Genomic DNA, 21,678 nt, shown 5'->3' with positions numbered 1-21,678 from the left:
ATAAAACATGAAACCACTCAAAGATTAAATAGAATTATTATGAAAACAAAATAAAGTGTTAAAAAAATGATAATAATATAAACAACTATATATATATATATATATATATTATCATAGTAATCAAAGAAAAAGTTTAATAAATTAAATAAATGAAAAAATAACTAAATTGATCAGTACACTGTAGTACTTTCTCTCGTACTGCAGTACACTGTAGTACCGCTCCACTACTCCACCAATCACAGCTCCTCGGGGGAGGGCTCTTGTGGTGCCTTCAGGTGCTGTAGGAAATGTCTTATATGAAGGTTTTTATTTGACAAGTTTACAAATCAAAGTCACTGAAGTGACGACATGTTTGAAACAATATGAAACTAAACACGTTTAACATGAAATATCAATAGAACAACATTAAAGATCAAGTTGATGAGATGAAGTTAAAATGTGAATGAACTCTGTTATTGATGACTTCCATCACTTCAGATGTTTGAAGTCCATCATCTATTTGTCTGTAATGTGAACACTGATCTTTGATCTTTCTTCTTCTTCTTGTCAACTACTTTTTCTTCTTCTTCTCTTCTTTTAAAAGCGTCACATTTAAAACACGTCACATGTGAAAAGTCACTCATCTCTTCACATGTGAAGTGTAAGACAACACATGTACAACAACATCTACTGAAATACTTTGAATGTAAACTACTTCAAACAAACTCTCTCCAGTGAAGAAGCTCATGAGATGCGGTTGAAAGCTCTGGTAAAGGTCATTTAAAGGACTTTGATTAAAGACGTATTTAGATGTGATGAAGTCAAATATCACATGTATCTATTTGAACATTCTATCTCCTCTCAACACTTAAAGTTCTCTTGAATAAATGTGTTTGGATGAAAATGAAAAAGCTCTTTGAACAACATGAACACATTAAAGGTGTCATGAAGTTTGTGTTCTTCTTGTTGGTAGAAGACGAACAGACTCATGGACACTTTGAGTTGAACATAAGGAGACGTGTTTATTCCACTTCAGAGATAGTCTTGATAAGAACACATCTATGTTCATGTTGAGAGAAGAGAGGCTTGTAATGTAGTGAGAGCTGCTCTCTCCGGGGACAAGGAAGACATGATGTTCTGTTTGGACACAGAAGATGTAGGACCTTCAAGAATGAGAGGAAGCTTGTTGAAGTCCATCACTCTGTTCAGAGGATTGTTTCATCAACCTCTAGCCAGACTGGACAGAGAACACTACAAACAGAACCCTGAGGAGAAACTCCTCCCACATTCTGCTGACTGACATCAGCTGTGTGTGATCCTGAACACACGGAACTATGTGGGAGAACGTTCCTCTAGAGGAGGAGACTCTGCTCCTACAGAGAACACAGAGACACTGAGGAACCAGAACCAGACCAGAACCTGAACCCAAACCCAGGATAAAGAGGTTCAGTGAATGTGGTGTTGAAGGTGTGGAGGTGGATCAGTGTGTCAGAGGAGACTCTGTAGAAGGACAGAGAGCCAGCAGGACAGTCCACATACACTGCTACTCTACCAGAGGAGGAGGAGGAGGAGGTGATGGGTGTTTCTGTCTTATTGTAAAGGACACAGTAACCTTCATCAGAGCACTCCAGACTCCAGGACTGATCATTCCTTCCAAACACACGGTCTTAACTGTTTCCTTTCCTTCTGATTCCTCTGTAACTCACTGATATATTAACGTCTCCTCTCCACTCGACCTCATAGTAACAGAGACCAGTCAGACCAGTTCTACACAGCAGCTGAGGATAGTAGTCAAACCTGTCTGGATGATCAGGATATGACTGATACTCCTCCACATGTGTCACCTTCCTGTTGTTGTCAGACAGTTCTAGTTTTCTGTTCACTGTGTTTGTGTCGAGTGTGAGTTCACAGGAGTCTGATGGAGAGAACAAGACACAATACAGCTGCAGTTATTAATCTGTTTAATGATGACATCAGAGATGTGAATGAGTGATGTCACAGTTTGAAGACGCTTTGTTCTCATGAATCAAATTCAAAGCACACTCACACTTCCTCAGACCCGGTCTGAACCATCGGACTCCAGCAGGCTCCGCCCTGAAAGGAGGAGGGGGGTCAGAGCAGCACGGACACATGGACATTACATCCTGTCATCACAGAGCTTTGTTCTTCATGTTCACATGGAGCACTTATGATTCATCAGGATCTCATGTTCTTTGACGTCAGAGGAGCTTCTTGTGATGGGCCCATGACGACGGCTCATCCCGTTCACTTATTCATGATTTATTTAGGGCTGCGACAACCAATCGATTAAAATCGATTATTAAAAGCGTTTGCAACGAATTTCATTATCGATTCGTTGTGTCGCGCGATTATTACGTCACTCAATAAGTCTGAGATGTTTGAGTATAAAACAAAAGTATAGTTGAGCGCGGAGCAGAGCGGAGGTAGAAGAAAGAGCATCGGAGACACGTAACGTTGTTCTGAAACACACGGCGGAGGAAGAGAAGTCAGTAGGACCTAAGTCATCAAGGTGTGGAGCATTTCACACTGAAGACATCTAAAAGTGTGTTAACTGCAAGATATGCAAAAGAGACATGACACGGGATCACCACGGTGATGATTCATCACCTAAAACGTGAACATGTTGGAGTCCTTGATGAGGAGGAAGGAGTTCAACAGCAGGTCAGTCACTACAGAATCCTACTGTTGTTCTGTTTGAAGTGAGGAACGTAACGTCCCTCCAGTAGCTCTCCTGCTGTTTACTCCTCATCAGCTCCACGAGTTAGCGTTAGCTCCTTCATAACGGTAGTAAAGCAGGGGTCAGTGACGTGCGGTGAGGTTGGTGTCTGGTGAGGCTCTGACTCTACATCAATCAGATGTACAAACATATGAACCAATAGAGAAGCTTCAATCACCATTCAACTGGCAGCTTGACCATCGACTACTGGTTGTTCTTCATATCAGCATTATTCACACACACACACACACACACACACACACACACACACACACACACACACACACACACACACACACACACACACACACACACACACACGCACACACACACACACACACACACACACAGTACATGTTTGATTCCACAGGGAGCGTTTCAGAAGCGGAGCGCTCGCGGGCGACACCCGCAAACATCGTGAGGTTCCGCGATAATCTGCGTAAGAACCAGGATGTATAAAGAGAACAACGAACACATAAGAGTTACTTTACCTGTCCGACAATGAACTGATGCTGATTTGTTCATAATTCACTGTTTGTTGAGACATTTTTAAGCTTAGATATAGAATCTTACATTTTTGTGGTCAAAACAAAATATAAGAAGAAAAGTGTAGAAGAAGAGAAGTGTAGAAGAAGAGCAACGACAGAACAAGCATGAACCTGACCCGTGGGCTCTCTCTCGCCCCCTTCAGTGAGGCAGAGATACTGTTTACCTCTCTGTGCTTTTTCACTGCGGTTTAATGTCAGATCAACACTAAACATGTTCTACACAGACGTGAAACACATTATTCTATGTAAAGAAAGGACATATAATAAAAGAGTCTACAGATATTACAGTGAGACAGAAAAAGACTCAACAGTTAGTGAGGATTCACAGTGAGGTGAGGAACAGCTGGTCTCTGTCTCACCTCACTGTCTCCTCTGTTTGAACAGGACATGACATCATTCAGAGATTCAAATTATAAAAAGGCTTGAAATGATTGGAATCATACAGTAATCACATTTATAGCACAGATCAGTAGAGACATTAATATTTATTTTATTTTATCATTATTAGTTTTTTACTTGTCATGATGACAGGTGAGGCTGTCTCCCCTGACCACACCTCCCTGGCAGGGCTGGTATAGTTTGCAAGACTAAAGACACGTTTTTATTCACTCGCCTTTTCCCCGCCGATTCATCGATTAATTGAAGAAATAATCGTCAGATTAATCGATTATTAAAATAATCGTTAGTTGCAGCGCTAGATATATTATTATCAGGATTATATTGAGCATCGTCATCATTTCACACTCAGTCTCCTCCACCAGTCAGTCACTGAATCACATGTTTAAACCTGCATCAGCTGATTTCTTTGTCTTAGACTAGTGAACAAGTAGCCAATTACCTGTGAAGTCTCTGACATCTAAACCCAAAGTATGGCCGACCAACGTCAAGTCTCCCTTCAGTCGCTCATGGACGCAATCAGCCAGTGTAGACCAGACTTAATACCACGGCTTGAAGCTTCTACTGGACCATTGATACGGAGCTGATGTTCATTATTATCTATGATATATTATAATATAAGAGGTAAACACCAAACCACTGCAGCACAACAAAGAGTCAGCTGACGCTCCAACATTGGTATCGTTAAAGGTCCAGAAGAGGCAGAAGGCCGGGATGTCGTTGGGTTTGTGCAGCAGCTGATCCTACACCTCTTGGGTCAGGAACACTTTCCTAATCCCCCGGTACTGGAGAGAGCTCACTCAGCCCCACAGAGAAACCACAACACAAGCTCAACTGGTCCAAGGCTAGTCCTGGTAAGATTCCTGAGTTTCAGGAGAAAGTTCAAACTCTTCAGCTCTCCAGACAAAAGGGTGAGCTCCTCATCAACAACACCAGGACCCACTTGTACCCCGACTACAGTGCAGAGAGTTTGAACACATCAAAAGGAAACTTGTGGACATGAACGTGGACTACTCGCTTCTCTATCCCTCTGTTCTTCACATCAACTGTGGAGAAGAAAAGGATGCAGAGGACTTCATGAAGAAAGTGGAGAGACGTCGCTCTCAGGTTAACTTCAAGCCATATGTGAACCAACAACCTCATGGTTCAGTAGACCATTCACTTTAGACCCTCCCTCTTTACTTTCTGTTTCTGAGGTTTTTAAATGATTAGAGTAGAAGTAGAACAATATAGAGCATCGGATGCTGAGGGAGAAGAGCAGCACACTTGATGTTTAAGTGCAGCAAAGTCAATGAGAACATATACGCACTAAACATATAAGGTGTGTGTGCATGTGTGGACTTCACTAAGTAAGAAAAGGGCTTGTTGATCAGCCACTGAAGAACAAGAAGAGCAAGACTCCATACTGACGTCAAACTTCAGGAGAAGGACCCGGTCCTCTCCGCTCTCACTAACATTCAGTCCTCTCTTAGCGAGACGGATGTCCGCTTCCTGGTTCTGGAAACCCGCTCGATTCCGGGACATCTACGGCCGCAGCAGCCGCTCCACGCCGCTAACACGGTGAGCTACTACGGAAGCCGGAGCGCTCTCTATTGACGTCATGCCGCATAGAACACTGGGTAATGTAGTCCCCACAGCTCCATCTCAAGTCATTCTTTCCACCTGTAGCTACAATTTCTCCTCAGATCAGGAATCAAATCCTCGCAGGTGATGACGTCAATTTAATTAAATTCTGCTGCGTTCAACTCGTCTCGTGTCAAGAGATGAATAAACATAAACCTGTCAACGGCTCAGAACTTAATAAACAACTAGAAGAACATCCAATCGTTGTTTAGTTCATTATTTAATAACTGGTCTAGTTCAAGGTCTTCTTCCAAAAGTGTCCACGTCTGTAAAAACCTTTATCTGCTCTGAAGAACCAGAAGTAGTGAACAAGTATTGGTCAAAGTGTTGTGAAGGACACATGACTGGGCCTCATGGTAGTCCTCCCTCCTTCATGTTCTGCATAATGCATAGGTACAGCTTTTAGAAAGTACTCTGATATATAAATAAAATAATAAATGACGGGTCTGATAATATACTCTCAGCCCCTCATGATGACAGCGCTCCAAGCATTAATAGCTCATACCTTTATGTCATGCATTCCATCTGTCACAGTGGAACCTTCTCAGCATCAAATGGTGAGATGAACATATCTCAGTGTTTCATATTGCTGCGTTATCGTTGGAACGGCATCTCGTTCTACAACTATACAGAAACGTCAGTCGCTCTCGTAGCTCCTTCTGTTGGTTTTGGGGGAATCTACAACGATCAATGGTTTGCAGACAGCTAGCAAAGAATGGGCTTTTATTGTGCTGTTAAGAATCCTGGAAATCCAACCTTCTCCCATCAAAGCAAGTGTTGCAGGTATTCAGTTCATTTAATGTGCAGATCCCTCAGTGTGTAGCCTGCTCGGGACCTCTTTCATTCACCTCCTGTTCAACGGCTTAAAGAAGAGCATCCAGGAAGCAACGATAAGCGTCTCCTCTTTTCATTACCTTTAGTGCACAAACTGGTGTCTCCATGCAGGCTGGGGTGTTCTGGATCATGCATAGATTCATGACTGGAGACCGTGTTTTTCACTGCTTCATGGGTTCCTCTGTATGGTGAATTCACAACCAGCTCGGACTCTATCGACCCTTTGCATGATCTTACTATCTCTGACATTATCATAGATGCTCACATGTACTCCATGTACCTCAAACATTTAAAAACTGACGGGGAAGGTAAAGTTAGAACGTCGTTATCTCACTAACTAACACTGCATCTTGTCCTCTATCTTCCATAACCTGGTACCTTCAACGGCGCCCCGGTGCGAGGCAAGACGAACCCTCGTTTCTGACCGACAAAGAAAAGCCACGTCAAGGTCTGGCTTTACCACCGACTCCGTCTCCTCTGCAAACGAGGCGGACATCCTCCTCAGCTATACACCTCGCACCCCTTCCTCATCGGAGCAGCTGCCTCTGAGCCGCTCTGGTCCCAGCATCTACACTGGAAGCTCTGGGTCGCTGGTCCTCAGCAGCTTAGGAACTGAGAGTCACAGATGTTGTTCATTCTGTACACATGACACCTATTGCACTTCTGTCCATCCTGGGAGAGGATCCTCCTCTGTTGCTCTCCCTAAGGTCTCTTCCTCTTTCTCCTGTTAAAGGGTTTTTGGGGGAGTTCTTCCTGTTCTGATGTGAGGGTCCTGGGACAGAGGATGTCGTATGTGTACAGATTGTAAAGCCCTCTGAGGAGAATTTGTGATTGTGATTTTGGGCTATACAAAAATGAATTGAATTGAATATAATTGCAGTTCAAAAAGATATGAGCGCTACCTTGGAGACTACCATTAGTACCCCAATGCATGATAATAAATGAAAATAATAAGTTCATAAAATGCTGCTATTGGAAGTGGTTGGCTGGGTTTCACTGGAAGATGTATGTAGTATGACCTCTTTGGGATGCATGCTTGCTCCTTTTATTCTGAACATGATGTCTGCAGAGGTCTGCAGCATGCTTGCTGCTACACATAGATTTCCATAGTCCGGCTGATGCTTCACACGGGCGTGAAGCATCCGTGTGAGACTTGCCGTTGGGTTTCGCTGTTGCTCGGTGCTCCCCGTCTTAGCTTGGTAGCTGCTGGCTAATCCAGGGAGCATTCAAAGAGCGGAGCCATCATCGCCAAGTTTAACTGCATTTCCATTTGTTGCAATAAATGTTTAAAATCTATGACGAGAGTGTTCCTGACTGAGGTAGCAGAAAGAAGAAGAAAAACCTAGAGGCAGAATTACTAAGTTGTGAACAGATGCACAATCATCAACTAAAGAAAACTATGAACAAATGAGTGTTGTAAGGGCTGCTTTTAATACTTTAATCTCCCAACAAACTGAGAAAGTATCATTTTCTAAACAACAAAGGTTGTATGAATATGAGAACAAACCAGGAAATTTACTCTCTAAACTTTTAAGTAACCATAACAGCCATAACTCTGTCTCATGTCTGAAAACCTCGAGTAGAAAACGTTTTAAATCTGAGGAGATTATTTACTAATTATTACAAATCACTTTATACATCACAAATACATAAAAGTGACTCTCAAATAAACAGCTTTTTAGAACATTTAAACCTACCACAAATTAATAAACAACAACAAGAGGCTTTGAATAAGTCAATTACATTTACAGAGAGAGAGGAAGCTGTAGACGACATCCCCTCTGGAAAGTATTTAAAGACAGTTTTATTCCACTCTTTAGTCAAATGTATGAATATTCCTTCCTGAATCAAAAACTACCTGAATCAACACAGTCTTAACACCAAAGCCAGGTAAAAACCCAGAGGAACCTTCCTCATACAGATCAACTAGTTTGCAAAGTGTGGAAAACTAAATATTGTTAAAACTTTTAGCTAAAAGACTGGACCCCATCCTACCCACCATCATCGGCCTGATCAAACAGGATTTGTGCAAGGTCGTCATTCCTATACTAATTTGAGGCGTTTATTGGGGGTCATTCGATATGCCAAAAACAAACCTCTAGACTCTACGGTGGTCTCCTTAGACGCTGAGAAAGCGTTCGATCCAATGGAAATACTGTATATGTTCAGCGTTTTGTAAAGTTTCTCTCCGAGTAACACATTTATAAGTTGGGTAAAATGACTGTACACCTCTCCACAAGTAATGGTTATGGATAACGGTCTCACTCGTCAAGGTGGTCCACTGTCCCCGTTTCTGTTTTCCACTGCCATTGAACCTCTGACCGAGGCTATTAGAACACACCCACATATTAATGGTATTAACAGTGGGAAAATGAAGCATACTATGTCGTTGTATGCGGATGATATACTGCTATTTCTCTGCAACCCTAAACAATCGATTCCCTCTGTGCTAGAAACAATCAATGAATGTAGTAGTCTCTCTGGCTGTGAGAGCCACATTTTCTGTTTCGATTACAAATAATATTTTCTAAATTTGCTAATAGATTTGTGTGATCTAAATACATTCCGTTGACTTATGAATGGATGTTAAATTCATATTCTGAATAATAATTTTTTCTTTGGGAACTATTGTTATTAATCAGATGAGGATCAGCTGTGATAAGAGGAAGGGGTGGGACTGAGTCTCGGGTTGTTTCCTTTGTGTAGAATTGGGCATCGGGACAGTCTTTGAACTCACGCTAGAACTCGCTTTAGAACTCACGCTAGACTTATCAGAGTTATCATTTGGACTGTTATACATGTGAGTCGATAAACGTCTGCAGCCACAGACCACTGCCTGTGTCCCCCTAGAACTTTGGTCCAGTCCTAAATAAACCTCTTTGGGCTCTCACACACCATGTCCACAATCAGCTGTTTGTTCTTCACTGAGCGTCTGTGGCCGACTGTCACCTGTAGTTTCAACAAGTCAACTCTTATCAGCCAGGGAACTGTCTCTCAGTGCAAAACAAACCACAACCAGGTAAAGCTGAACTCCTTTAAAACAGCAAAACATTCCTATTGTGATGATTTATCAAGACGTTTGAAACAGATTGTTTCTTTGTCTGTTTGTCTTTTCACAATAATGTCTGGACTAAAGGACAACACACACTGGTGACAGGTGACAAAAAAAAACAACCCATCAATCTATTGTTTGATATGAGCCCACAAACCTGCAGTGTGACTACGTTGACACATGTCAACCTAACGTGTCAGGATACACCACTGTCCCATTTTGTAATGTTGAAACAAGACAACGCTCCAGAAAAACAACAGTTTCATCACCTTCCCTTCCTGTTTGGTCTCATCCTGGCTACTGTTCCCTGACTACTTCTGTCTGTATTGATGGTCTGATGTGGGACACAAACAGTTTGATGAGTCTCTGGTAGTTTGAGGGCAGCTTGGTGTGTCAGGGTCATATTAACCAGGCTGACAGTGTGACAGAGAAAAAGTTTCCATCTATACCTCCTCTATCAGACTGATTGTCTGTGGCTGCAGCAGGTCTCTTCATACCTGAGAGTTTCCAGTCTCCAGTGTGGATCATCCAGTCCAGCAGACAGCAGCTTCACTCCTGAGTCTCCTGGATGATTGTAGCTCAGGTCCAGCTCTCTTAGATGGGAAGGGTTGGAGCTCAGAGCTGAGACCAGAGAAGAACAGCCTTCTTCTGTGATCAGACAGCCAGACAGGCTGCAAACACACAAAACAACACACGTGTCACATAATCTGAGGGAACTGTGAGGGTTGGAAGGTTACTGCAATATTGAGATACTGTCGGCTACTGTGGGGTTACATTAACATTGTAACTGATTGTTTTCTAGTCACTGCCAAACACTGATAACATTACTGATAACTGATATAACAGCAGAGTGAGAAAAAAAGAAAAGACTATTAAACGTGTTTAAATGATATATTTTTTAAATAATGGAAACAAAATAAAGACAATTGATTTAAAACCATGCAAGCAAAGACACAATCGTATGCAGGTTAAGAGTTTATCCATTAATGTAAATCAGGATTAAGGTGGTCATCAGTGGAACATTTGGATGAATCCTGACCTGAGAGTTTCCAGTTCACAGTGTGGACTCGCCAGTCCAGAAGACAGCAGCTTCACTCCTGAATCATGCAGGTTGTTTTTACTCAGGTCCATCTCTCTCAGACAAGAGGACTGGGAGCTGAGAACTGAGGACAGAGCTTCACAGCTTCTCTCTGAGAGGTTACAGTCACTCAGTCTGAAGAAACAATGATGAAGAAAAAATAAGCAATAAGTAGAAAAGATAGCAGCATATTTAAGTTATGATATATGAATCTAACTCTCTCTGTACTTACAGAGCTTTGTGGGAGGCTTTGACCACTGGCAGCAGCCTTAGAAGAGCCTCCTCTGAAGCAGAGTATTTCTTCAGGTCAAACACGTCCAGATCTTTTACTGATGTCAGTAAGATGAAGATCAGAGCTGACCACTGAGCAGGAGACAGTTTATCTGTTGAGAGACGTCCTGAACTCAAGGACTGTTGGATCTCCTCCACTAGAGAACGATCATTCAGTTCATTCAGACAGTGGAACAGATTGACGCTTTTCTCTGGAGACACATTCTCACTGATCTTCTCCTTGATGTACTGGACTGTTCTCTGATTGGTCTGTGAGCTACTTCCTGCCCGTGTCAGCAGACCTCGTAGGAGAGTCTGATTGGTCTCCAGTGAAAGACCCAGGAGGAAGCGGAGGAACAAGTCCAGTTGTCCATTTGGACTTTGTAAGGCCTTGTCCACAGCACTCTGGTAGAGACTTGTTGATTTGCCACTGAACACTTCAAACCACCAGGAGGTTGTTTGTTCTTCTGACAGCAGATTGACTCCAGAGTTGATGAAGGTCAGATGGACATGAAGAGCAGCCAGAAACTCCTGAACACTCAGATGGACGAAGCAGAAGACCTTGTCCTGGTACAGTCCTCTCTCCTCTCTAAAGATCTGTGTGAACACTCCTGAGTACACTGAGGCTGCTCTGATATCGATGCCACACTCTGTCAGGTCGGATTCATAGAAGATCAGGTTGCCTTTCTGCAGCTGATCAAAAGCCAGTTTTCCCAGAGACTCAGTCATCTTCCTGCTCTCTGGACTCCAGTGTGGATCTGTCTCAGCTCCTCCATCATACTTGACCTTCTTCAGTTTGGACTGAACCACCAGGAAGTGGATGTACATCTCAGTCAGGGTCTTGGGCAGCTCTCCTCCCTCTCTGGTCTTCAACACTTCTTCCAGAACTGTAGCAGTGATCCAGCAGAAGACTGGGATGTGGCACATGATGTGGAGGCTTCGTGAGGTCTTGATGTGGGAGATGATCCTGCTGGCCTAGTCCTCATCTCTGAATCTCTTCCTGAAGTACTCCTCCTTCTGTGGGTCAGTGAACCCTCTGACCTCTGTCACCATGCCGACACACTCAGGAGGGATCTGATTGGCTGCTGCAGGTCGTGTGGTTATCCAGAGGCGAGCAGAGGGAAGCAGTTTCCCCCTGAAGAGGTTTGTCAGCAGCACATCCACTGAGGTGGACTCTGTAACATCAGTCAGGACCTCATTGTTGTGGAAGTCTAGAGGAAGTCGACACTCATCCAGACCGTCAAAGATGAACAGAACCAGGAACTCTTCAAACCTGCAGATTCCTGCTTCTTTGGTTTCACTGAAGAAGTGATGAACAAGTTCCACCAAGCTGTACTTCTTCTCTTTCAGCACATTCAGCTCTCTGAAAGTGAATGGAAATGTGAACTGTATGTCCTGGTGGTCTTTGTCTTCAGCCCAGTCCAGAGTGAACTTCTGTGTTAAGACTGTTTTCCCAATGCCAGCCACTCCCTTTGTCATCACTGTTCTGATCGGTTCCTCTCTTCCAGGTGAGGCTTTAAAGAGGTCTTCTTGTCTGATGGTTGTTTCTGGTCTGTGTGGTTTCCTAGATGCTGCTTCAATGTGTCTGACCTCATGTTCATCATTGACCTCTGCAGTCCCTCCCTCTGTGATGTAGAGCTCTGTGTAGATCTGATTCAGAAGGGTTGGGTTTCCTGCTTTAGCGATCCCCTCAAACACACACTGAAACTTCTTCTTCAGGTTAGATTTGAGTTCACGCTGACAAACTGCAGCAGGAAGTCCTGAATGAACACACAACAAAGAAGATCAGTGAGTCAAAGAATAGATTTCAACATGTCATGTCTTCAAAGAATGAGTCTATGAATATATGTTGGTCCATCTCTTGAGACTTTAGTAAACGTCCCATTTATACAGCATGTTAAATCTTTAGAGAAATCCTCTTACTGCTCTGCAGACGGTCAGCCAGCTCCTCCTGCTTCATTCTCCTCAGGAAGTGCACTGTGATCTTCACAAATGCCTCTCTGCTGCTCCTCCTCTGCTCTTCATCCTCACCGTCCAGCACCTCCTCATCCTCCCTCTGACTCTCTAAGCATTTTGGGTAATCTGAACTCACAACCTGCTGGATCTTCTTCAGCTCGTTCTTCACAAAAGTGATGATGTTCTCCTCCAGTAGCTGGAACAGAACATTCTATGAATGACACAAACTAAAACCATGGAACCAAACATCAGATCCATGTTGGACAGACTGACGATCCACTGGTCTACAAAGTGCAGCATGGAGATGATTGTGAACAGAATAGATGTAACAGTAGTTGTACATGTACAGACCATGAATATGGAGTCCAGTGTTTGATGCTGCTGGGCAGACTGACCTCTGGGAACCTCTGAGCTCTCCTGGTCCTCTCTGTGGAGGAATCATGAAGAATCAGCTCACATTGTGTTTGTACCATTAACACAAATACAACAAGTAGTTAAAGATGTTGTGTTCTGTCATGATTGATCACAATGAAAACCAGATGCAAAACAAATTCTCATCTCTGCTTTTATTGGACAGTAAAAGTTAATTATTGGCACCTTCCACCTCTAGATACAACTACAACATTACAGTCATTTAGCAGATGCTTTTATCCAAAGCAACTTACAATTCAGTATCTATCTACACACCGTAGACGCAGCTATGGGAGCAATTTTGGGGTTAAGTGTCTTGCTCGAGGACACATTGACATGAGACTAGAAGAGCAGGAGCTGGGGATTGAACCGCTGACCCTCTGATTGAAAGGCGGCCCTGCTCTCCACTTAGCCACGGTCACCCCCAACTAGAATTACTTCTGATGTGATACTTGTTCATATTTGGTGTAGTTTCTATTCTACCATTGTGTTGTTAGTCAGATGTACCAAGACTTCATACTGTTGATCTGTCACATCACTGAAACAAAGGGTCTGTATTTGGTTTTGTCCACAGCACCATTGGGGAGACTTCCTCCTCCGAGTCTTTCTAGTCTCCAGACCTCTGCAACTAGAGTTAGGATTATATCCAGAATGCTATTTCCTGTCTGATGTAAAACCTACAACAAGTAGTTAAAGATATTGTGTCATGATCATAATGAGAAATGAGATCATAATGACAGATCAAAGACTATAAATGATAGACGACCAAAGTTGTATCTGTGTATCAGCTAGTCATCTGTTTCATCTGTTTTAAAAACTTACTCTGGGTCATAAGAACGGCGTCCATCTTTGAAGTTAATCAGACCGTCTTTAGACCGATCACTCTTCATGGACACACAGCTGGGTTCAGGAGACTTTTCTCTCTGCTGCTGTGAACTGATAGAAACACTGACATTTACTGAACATACAATCTTCATATCTCTGCTTTCACTGGACGGTAAAAGTTATTTCAATTAAAGTATGTCTTTGGAACATGTCTTGCTTATGTTCATTCAACATGGGATACTTGTTGTATTTCCTGCAGCTTTTTTTGAACCAGTGTGTTGTTGGTCAGATGTCTGAAGACTTAAGACTGTTGACCTGTCACATCAGTCATGTATGTGGTTTGGTCCTCTCCTGTCTGATAAACTAACATCCATGTTCTCCTACACGGCTTCTCTAAACCGGCTCCCAGCCTCAGCTCACATCAGCTCCAGACTCTGGTGCTGGTCTACAGGGAAGTGTGGTCTCTCCTCTCCATCCTCACTCTGTTCTGGTCCCACAGTGGTGGAATGAAGTACTGAAGTCAGGACAGCAGAGTCACTGACCATCTTCCACCACCATCTGAGAGCCATCTGTCACACGACACCTCCACACAGCTGATGTACATCTCATGTCTTTAACACATTAAAACGTAGCTCTCTAACACACTTTCACTTGTTTACTTGAGAAGGATGTACTTTCATGTTCTCATGACATGTACCTGAAGTTCTGGTTCAGTTTGACTGCTCTGATTGTGAATCACTGGACTGTAATGAACTCTGTCCCTCATTGGTTATCTGAACTCAAACACACTGTCCTGGTTGTAGTCTGGACACACATTCGGTAATAAACCACTTCCTGTTTCATCCAGGAAGTGACCAATCACTGACGTAGTTCTGGTTTTACTACTTCTCGTTACTTTTCAGAAAGCAGGACAAATAGCAGTATCATCACCGGTCCACTCTTCTTCACAGAGTACTTTAATATCAGCAGTAGAAGACCAGTTCTACTGGGAAGCTGTCAGCTACATGTTAAATGTAATGTATACTTACTCTGCAGAAGAGACTTCTCCTCCTTTAAAATCAACGCCATGTTGGTGTGACTGGTTAGTCTCAGGGGACACAAAGCTGGGTTCAGGTTCAGGGCCAGGGGACTCTGGTCTCTGATGGATCCTGGCACACAGAGAAAGACCAGCAGGGAAGCTAATTCACTTTTTAGTCTTCAGTCTCAGCAGCTGTTGTAAAAACTATCAGCTCTCAACAAGAGAAGGATCAATACATCAACGCTTTATGATAAATAAATGTCCTCATAAGAACGTGTGTGAGTGCTGTGAATGTGAAGGTTATGAATAAAGAAGCTGTCATTATGTGACACGTAGCATCTTCTAGCACCGCTGGGATTTGAACCGATGACGTTTAATCAACAAGGTTCACACTGCACCAAGAAGCTGATGCCAGACACAGAGATGCACATCTACAACAAACTATGATATTACTGTAGATCAACACTTTAATGTACAAGTACAACAAGAACTACAATGATCCATGATGATTCCTCAGAGCTCAAGATGTCGTCTTGAAACGGTTCAAAACCCCAAAATATTCAGTTTGCAGTGATTCAAAGAAGAGAAACAGCTGATTGTAGAAAGATGAAGTCATCACATTGAAGAGACGAATGAATGAATGTTTGCTTGAACAATGTCTGAAGTGTGAGTGAATGATTGAAGCCGTTCATCTGTCAAACAAGGTGAACAAAGTAATGAGTGTGAATGAATCCAGCTGAACATGAAGTCTGTTGACTGAGTGTAAACCTCACTGACCACCAGGGGCTCAGCAGCTGAGGTAGAAACATAAAGCTCCACCCTCTGGACCTGAACCCTGAGCCCTCCTCCTGTCACTCTGTGGTGTGTTCAAGTGCTCTCTGTTAATAACACCGTCACACCGCTGGGTCCACAGGGTGAACGCGAGGACTTCAGTCGTTGTCGTGGATACAGCGTGACGTGTGTTGTGTTGAACCTGTGATCATCTCACAGTTTGTCTAAAGAGCTCCAGTCAGCATTTGAATCAACAACTTTATTTAAAATGTTCAGTCTGCTGCTTCAGACAGTGAAACAGACACATGATGTCATTCATAGTAAATATAGAATATCAATGAATAACCTCTTCACACAGCTCATATTATCGTGACATGAAGCCCTCAGCTGATCCTCTTCACACTCACAGATGCTCCCATTTGTTTCTGTTCAATGTGAAGAAAAACTGTGACTGCAGATAACAAAGAAATGTACATGATGAAGCTCAACGTATCAACACAGCAACATCACAAACAATCACTTTAATAACTCACAATTATTAGTTCTTGGTTCTAACATCAGTGAAGTATCGAAGTCTGAACTGAAGTTCAGTCTCAGGACTAGTTGCAGAGAAACAGATCTCTGCAACTAGTCTCCAGATCTCTGCAACTAGTCTCTAGATCTCTGCAACTATTCTCCAGATCTCTGCAACTAGTCCCCAGATCTCTGCAACTAGTCTCTAGATCTCTGCAACTAGTCCCCAGATCTCTGCAACTAGTCTCCAGATCTCTGCAACTCGTCTCCAGATCTCTGCAACTACTCTCCAGATCTCTGCAACTCATCTCCAGATCTCTGCAACTAGTCTCCAGATCTCTGCAACTAGTCCCCAGATCTCTGCAACTAGTCTCCAGATCTCTGCAACTAGTCTCCAGATCTCTGCAACTAGTCCCCAGATCTCAGCAACTAGTCTCCAGATCTCTGCAACTAGTCTCCAGATCTCTGCAACTAGTCTCTAGATCTCTGCAACTAGTCCCCAGATCTCTGCAACTAGTCTCCAGATCTCTGCAACTAATCTCCAGATATATGCAACTAGTCTCCTGATCTCTGCAACTAGTCTCCAGATCTCTGCAACTAGTCTCCAGACCTCTGCAACTAGTCCCTAGACCTCAGCAACTAGTCCACAGACTTCTCTGCATACATTGGTTCTTCCTTCATAGACTGATCAGTTCAACATAATAACACACTGTCATTGAGTTCATGAAGTTATTAATTCAGTCAATGTTCAAGAGAAAGAGCAGAGAAACAGTAAACATCACGTTAGTAAGAATGAAGATGTTGAAGGTAAAACAGGATCAAATGTCATAAGAAGTGTTGAGTGTGATACCTTTTCATGTTGCTGATCAGCTGCAGCCACCTGATGAAGACAGACAGACGGGTTCATCATTAGTCTTCAGTCTCATTTGATTTGTGTCTCATCAGGAAATCAGATGTGTTTCTGCATGTAGACTTTAAAGACAGCCAGCTGTAGCTTCAAGGATCTGTTGTCAGATCAACGCTGTGCTGTGGACTCATGATCAAAGACAGGAGGTCAACACACGAACCAACAAAGAGCAGCTCGCTTGTCATCGATTCAAGTTCCACTTACTCAGTTTATCCTCATGGACTTCAACACTCTGGACCGGGCCTGTGTGGTACAAGAGTTTTGTGTTGATGCGAGTGTGAAGATGATGAAATCCTCTTCTTCTTCTTCATCAGTTCTCAGTGTCTTCAGGCTGCTGTCACACTCCAACACTGTAATAAACCAGTGTGAAGCTGCAGCACTCAGTTCAAAGATCAGCTGCATCATGTTTATAGGACTTTATATGATATGTGTTAAAGTTTAACCCACAGCATCTTCACACTGGAACAAACCTGAGAACATGAAGCTCCTCCTCACTGACAACATCAACACTCAACACTGTTACTGGCTGTAGAAGAGGACATGGATTCACCTCCAGAGCTGTGAATGAAGCAGCAGGAAGGGTTCATGTTGTAGACCTGGTAGAGATCAAGTCCATCAGAGGTTCTGCTCCATTTAAAGCACAGAGATATGGACCGTTGCTGTCTTCATGTGTTTGTTAAAGTGATGACATGTAGTCATTCAGACAGAGGAGACTTTTACATAGACCTCACAGCTTCATTCACACATGAACCTTTATGGAAAGTGTTGAAGAAAATCATCATATAACTTAGAATTAAACTAAAGCCACGGCCTGATTCTGATATCTCAATCCAGTTGAATAAACAAATGTTTCTCAGAAAGTATGAGTGCCTGAGAGTGATAGGTCGTGGCGTCCGGGAACTCCCAAACATTTCCCGGCTAACGAACAGAACGTCCTGTCAACATATTTTGGTATAATGGTCTCGAAAGAACTTGACCAAACTAGGTATTAGGCAAGGGAGGCCAGGAATGATTTGTTTATGTGATTCGGCCGACTGATCTGATTGGTGGAAAGTGACTTAAGGGGGGTGAATTAGACTATAAGGGTAAGCTGTAATAACTGATACGTTGGACTTTGTTGAATGTTTCCTTGTGCTCATTAAAACACTTCCCGCTGGTTGCTACTCCAAGAGCTCCGTCTCTTCTCTTCATTTTCGCTTCTACAAAAGAGACTCAGTGGTGCTGGGCCGTGTGTTTGATACCTGGGCCTTCAGTGCTGTCCTCCTACAGCTGAACCTCCTCCTAATGACCTCATCATGACGCCACAGCTACGGTAGCATTTGTTTGCTGTACAAATGAAGCTCAACACGTACAAATACACTAAGTGCAGAGTGCAGATCCATGAATACGTGACGGGATGCTGCGTCATTAACGGACGATGAACAGAGTCAGAACCAATCCGGCAACACTAAGACGCTAAAACAGGAATTCATCCTCACACTGAAGATCAGCATTCAGATATGATTCACATCAGAGGAACAACATGAAGCACATCATGAAGACAACTCCACAGAAACACCGAGTTCAACTGAACTTAACACTTCAACACTGAAAGCTAAAGAGTGTTTAGACTTCTGCCGCTTCACGCGTGTTCTTGTTGCTGTGCCACGACTAAATGTGTCCCAGCGCAACACAGGACACAACAATAGTTCCTATCACATGAATCCATATTCATAAAAACAAGTTGTACAAATAATAATATAGAAACAAGCATATTAAATAATGACAAACATAATATGTATGGCAGGTAAAGCTACTGCAGTTCACTCACCAAAGCTGCTGTTCACCATTTAGAGACAAAGTCCATCCTCCTGTCTTTGTTCAACTGTAGAGTGTTTCCTGAAGGCCTCGGGCCTCTCTTCTACCTAGAGACAGAGAGCAGGAATCTGATTGGATAAAAGCTCTGATTAAAACGAGCTGGGCTGAGGGATCGTTTCACTTCCTGTTTACATCCTGCTGAGTAGCGTCATGAATATTCACACGTCATAATATTAGTGTTTCATATTACTGATCTTCAAACTCTATAGTAACTGAAGTGATCAAAGAGTCAAACATGTTGAGTTCAACAATGTGGTGGAGTAGATCATCTCCTCCACATCTTTTTATAAAAGTAGCAGAAAATGTAAATTATAAGATAAAATACAAAAAACACAAAAATGTACTTTGGTACAGAAGTTGAGTAAATATAGCATGTAGTCTATGAAGTCCTTTATCCAAAAATAAAAAGTTCATCAACTACTTTATGAACTACTACGTTTTTTTTTTATCTCTCATCAAAGTTAAGACAAAATGGCTGAAACTTGTTCTCTGGAAGGAACTTTGACGTTAGATCACACAAGAAGTACACAGTAAAAGTACTTCTTATTATAGTTGATTGTAGTTTAAATACTACCAGTAGAGTTCAAATAATAGGCTCTTAAATTACTGTTCATGGGTCTCATTTATAAAACGGAGCATAAAATACACACTACATGTTTCAATACGTTCAAATGAGGAAATACACAAAACTCAAATAATATTCAGATTCAGAAAACATTGTGTTCGCTGCAGAACAAAGAGTCCTCAAAGAGTCCCTCAGTGGAAAGAGTCGCTCACTAACCTGAAGAAGAAGAAGAAGAAGAAGAAGAAGAAGAAGAAGAAGAAGAAGAAGACAAAGAAACTGCGACACCACGAGCTCCAGAAGAGAAACTAAAGAGAAACAGGAAGGGAGGGGCCGTCACGAGGACACCGGAAACAGTTCACATGTTGCTTTTCATATCAAACAACATCCACCTTATCAATCCTGTAGTAATATGAGATGAGATGTATATATATATATATATATATATATATATATATATATATATCATGTTAATCCTGCAGCTGCTGCAGATGGAGCTGAACTTTGATATTAAATTATTCACATAGTACACAGTAAAATACTTCATATTATATCTGACTGTAGTCTTAATAATAATTAAAGCTGCAAGCAGCATTGATCGGGCCCTCGCAACTACGCGCACATCGAGGATACCGGCAGGACTCTGGTTGATGCAGTCATGCATTTCCGTGACCGTCATACACTGCGTGCACGAGTTAAATGATATTTCTGTGTCAACCAGCAGCGTAGCAAGATCATGTTGCCAGGCATTATACCTCAAATGTTTTGAGTTTACTCCGATACAATCATAAATGTAAGCCTGTTAAGATCATTAAGAAAATGAATGTGCGTGAATGCGCTTCAGTGTTTGTAACATAACAGACTTGTCAGTTTACTGGGTGCAGTGTCCTGCTGATTGTATTTGGACTCACATGAAAGTTAACAGAACAGTAGTGTAATTTGCTTTTACTTGAACACTTTAATTTAACACTGTTTTCATTTTAAGCTCTTCTCTAACTTTAGATTGTAGTGTGAAGCATTCATTGCAACATTTATTCTAATTCTCGAGTAGAAGCTCTGGACTGATCATTTATACTAATGCCCACTGACATGGTTTGAGAACCACTGTTGTCTAACTTTTGCTCTCCAAGCATCTTAGTTTGCACATATTTAGATCAGAGAAGTCTTTTTCTCATGGTGTGTCCACAAACCCTTTTATTAAGTTCAGTGTTCGGGCCGCTGTAATTATAGAATCCTGCTTACGTCCGTGGTTGCCAGTAGGTGGCGCTATGACTATGAGTTAATATTGGCATGCAGATGTCCTAAAATCATGACAGTAATCAAGCATGTCAACTTTGGGACAGTTTTGACAAAGTACAGTTGAGTTACAACAGCTCGATGGATGATGGCGAACCATGTAAAATGGCCGCTACACCAAGTCCATGTTTGATGAATTCTAAACTTTTAATCACAAAGGTCTTTAGATTGTTCTGACCAAATTCTAAGCTGATCTGATTAATTACCTAGGACTAGTTTGTAGTACAGCACCTGGAAATGGGAAAAATACACGAGAAATTCATACAAAATTAGAAATGGCTGACTTCCGGTTGGGTTTAGAGCATGGACCCCTACGACTTTTTTTTAAATCCACATGTGATACATCTGCTTACCAAATGTTATACATCTAGGTGAAACGTACTGCGAGGGCTGCATCGTCAAAATATTGTAGGGGGCGCTATCGAGCCGAGTTGCCACTCTGAAGCATTAAAATCACATCAGATAACTACATTCAGGATTTTAAATGTGTGTGACAAGTTTGATTTTGTTTTGAGTATTTTTAGCCCCTCAAAAACACCTTTGTTTTTCATGGCGAGGAATACGTCGCCACGGCAACGGCATTTCACAAAACAACAAGCTTTGAGTAACTTTTAATCACAAAGGTCTTTAGATTGTTCTGACCAAATTCTAAGTTGATCTGATTAATTCCCTGGGAGGAGTTCGTTAAAGTAGAGCGCCTGGAAATTGAAAAAACGACACTAGAAATTCAGACTAAATTCAAAATGGCTGACTTCCGGTTGGGTTTAGGGCATGGCCCCAAGAGACTTTTATTTAAGTCCACATGTGATACATGTGCCTACCAAATTTTGTTAATCTATGTGAAACGTACTGCGAGGGCTGCTTCGTCGAAATTTTGTAGGGGGCGCTATTGAGCCGATTTAACACTCTGATTGAATAAAATCATATTATAGAACTACATTTTGGCCTTGTGATCTGTGTGTCAAGTTTGCTTGTGTTTCGAGCTTTTTTAACCTCTCCAAATGACCATCGTTTTTCACGGCGAAGACTGCGTTACCACGGCAAC

General features: G+C 42.3%; 1 pseudogene; it reads right to left on the bottom strand.

The window, feature by feature from the left end:
* Nucleotides 1–292: 292 nt before the first annotated feature.
* On the bottom strand, nt 293–18,353 carry LOC137882465 (NLR family CARD domain-containing protein 3-like; annotated as a pseudogene).
* Between the last annotated feature and the right edge of the window lie 3,325 nt (nt 18,354–21,678).

The sequence above is a fragment of the Cebidichthys violaceus genome, unplaced genomic scaffold (assembly GCF_023349555.1).
Source record: "Cebidichthys violaceus isolate CVI_PGR_0920_01 unplaced genomic scaffold, fCebVio1.0.p SCAF_32, whole genome shotgun sequence".
In the NCBI taxonomy this organism is placed as follows: domain Eukaryota; kingdom Metazoa; phylum Chordata; class Actinopteri; order Perciformes; family Stichaeidae; genus Cebidichthys; species Cebidichthys violaceus.
The sequence above is the reverse complement of the archived record's forward strand: the minus strand, read 5'-3'. Positions and strand labels throughout refer to the sequence as shown.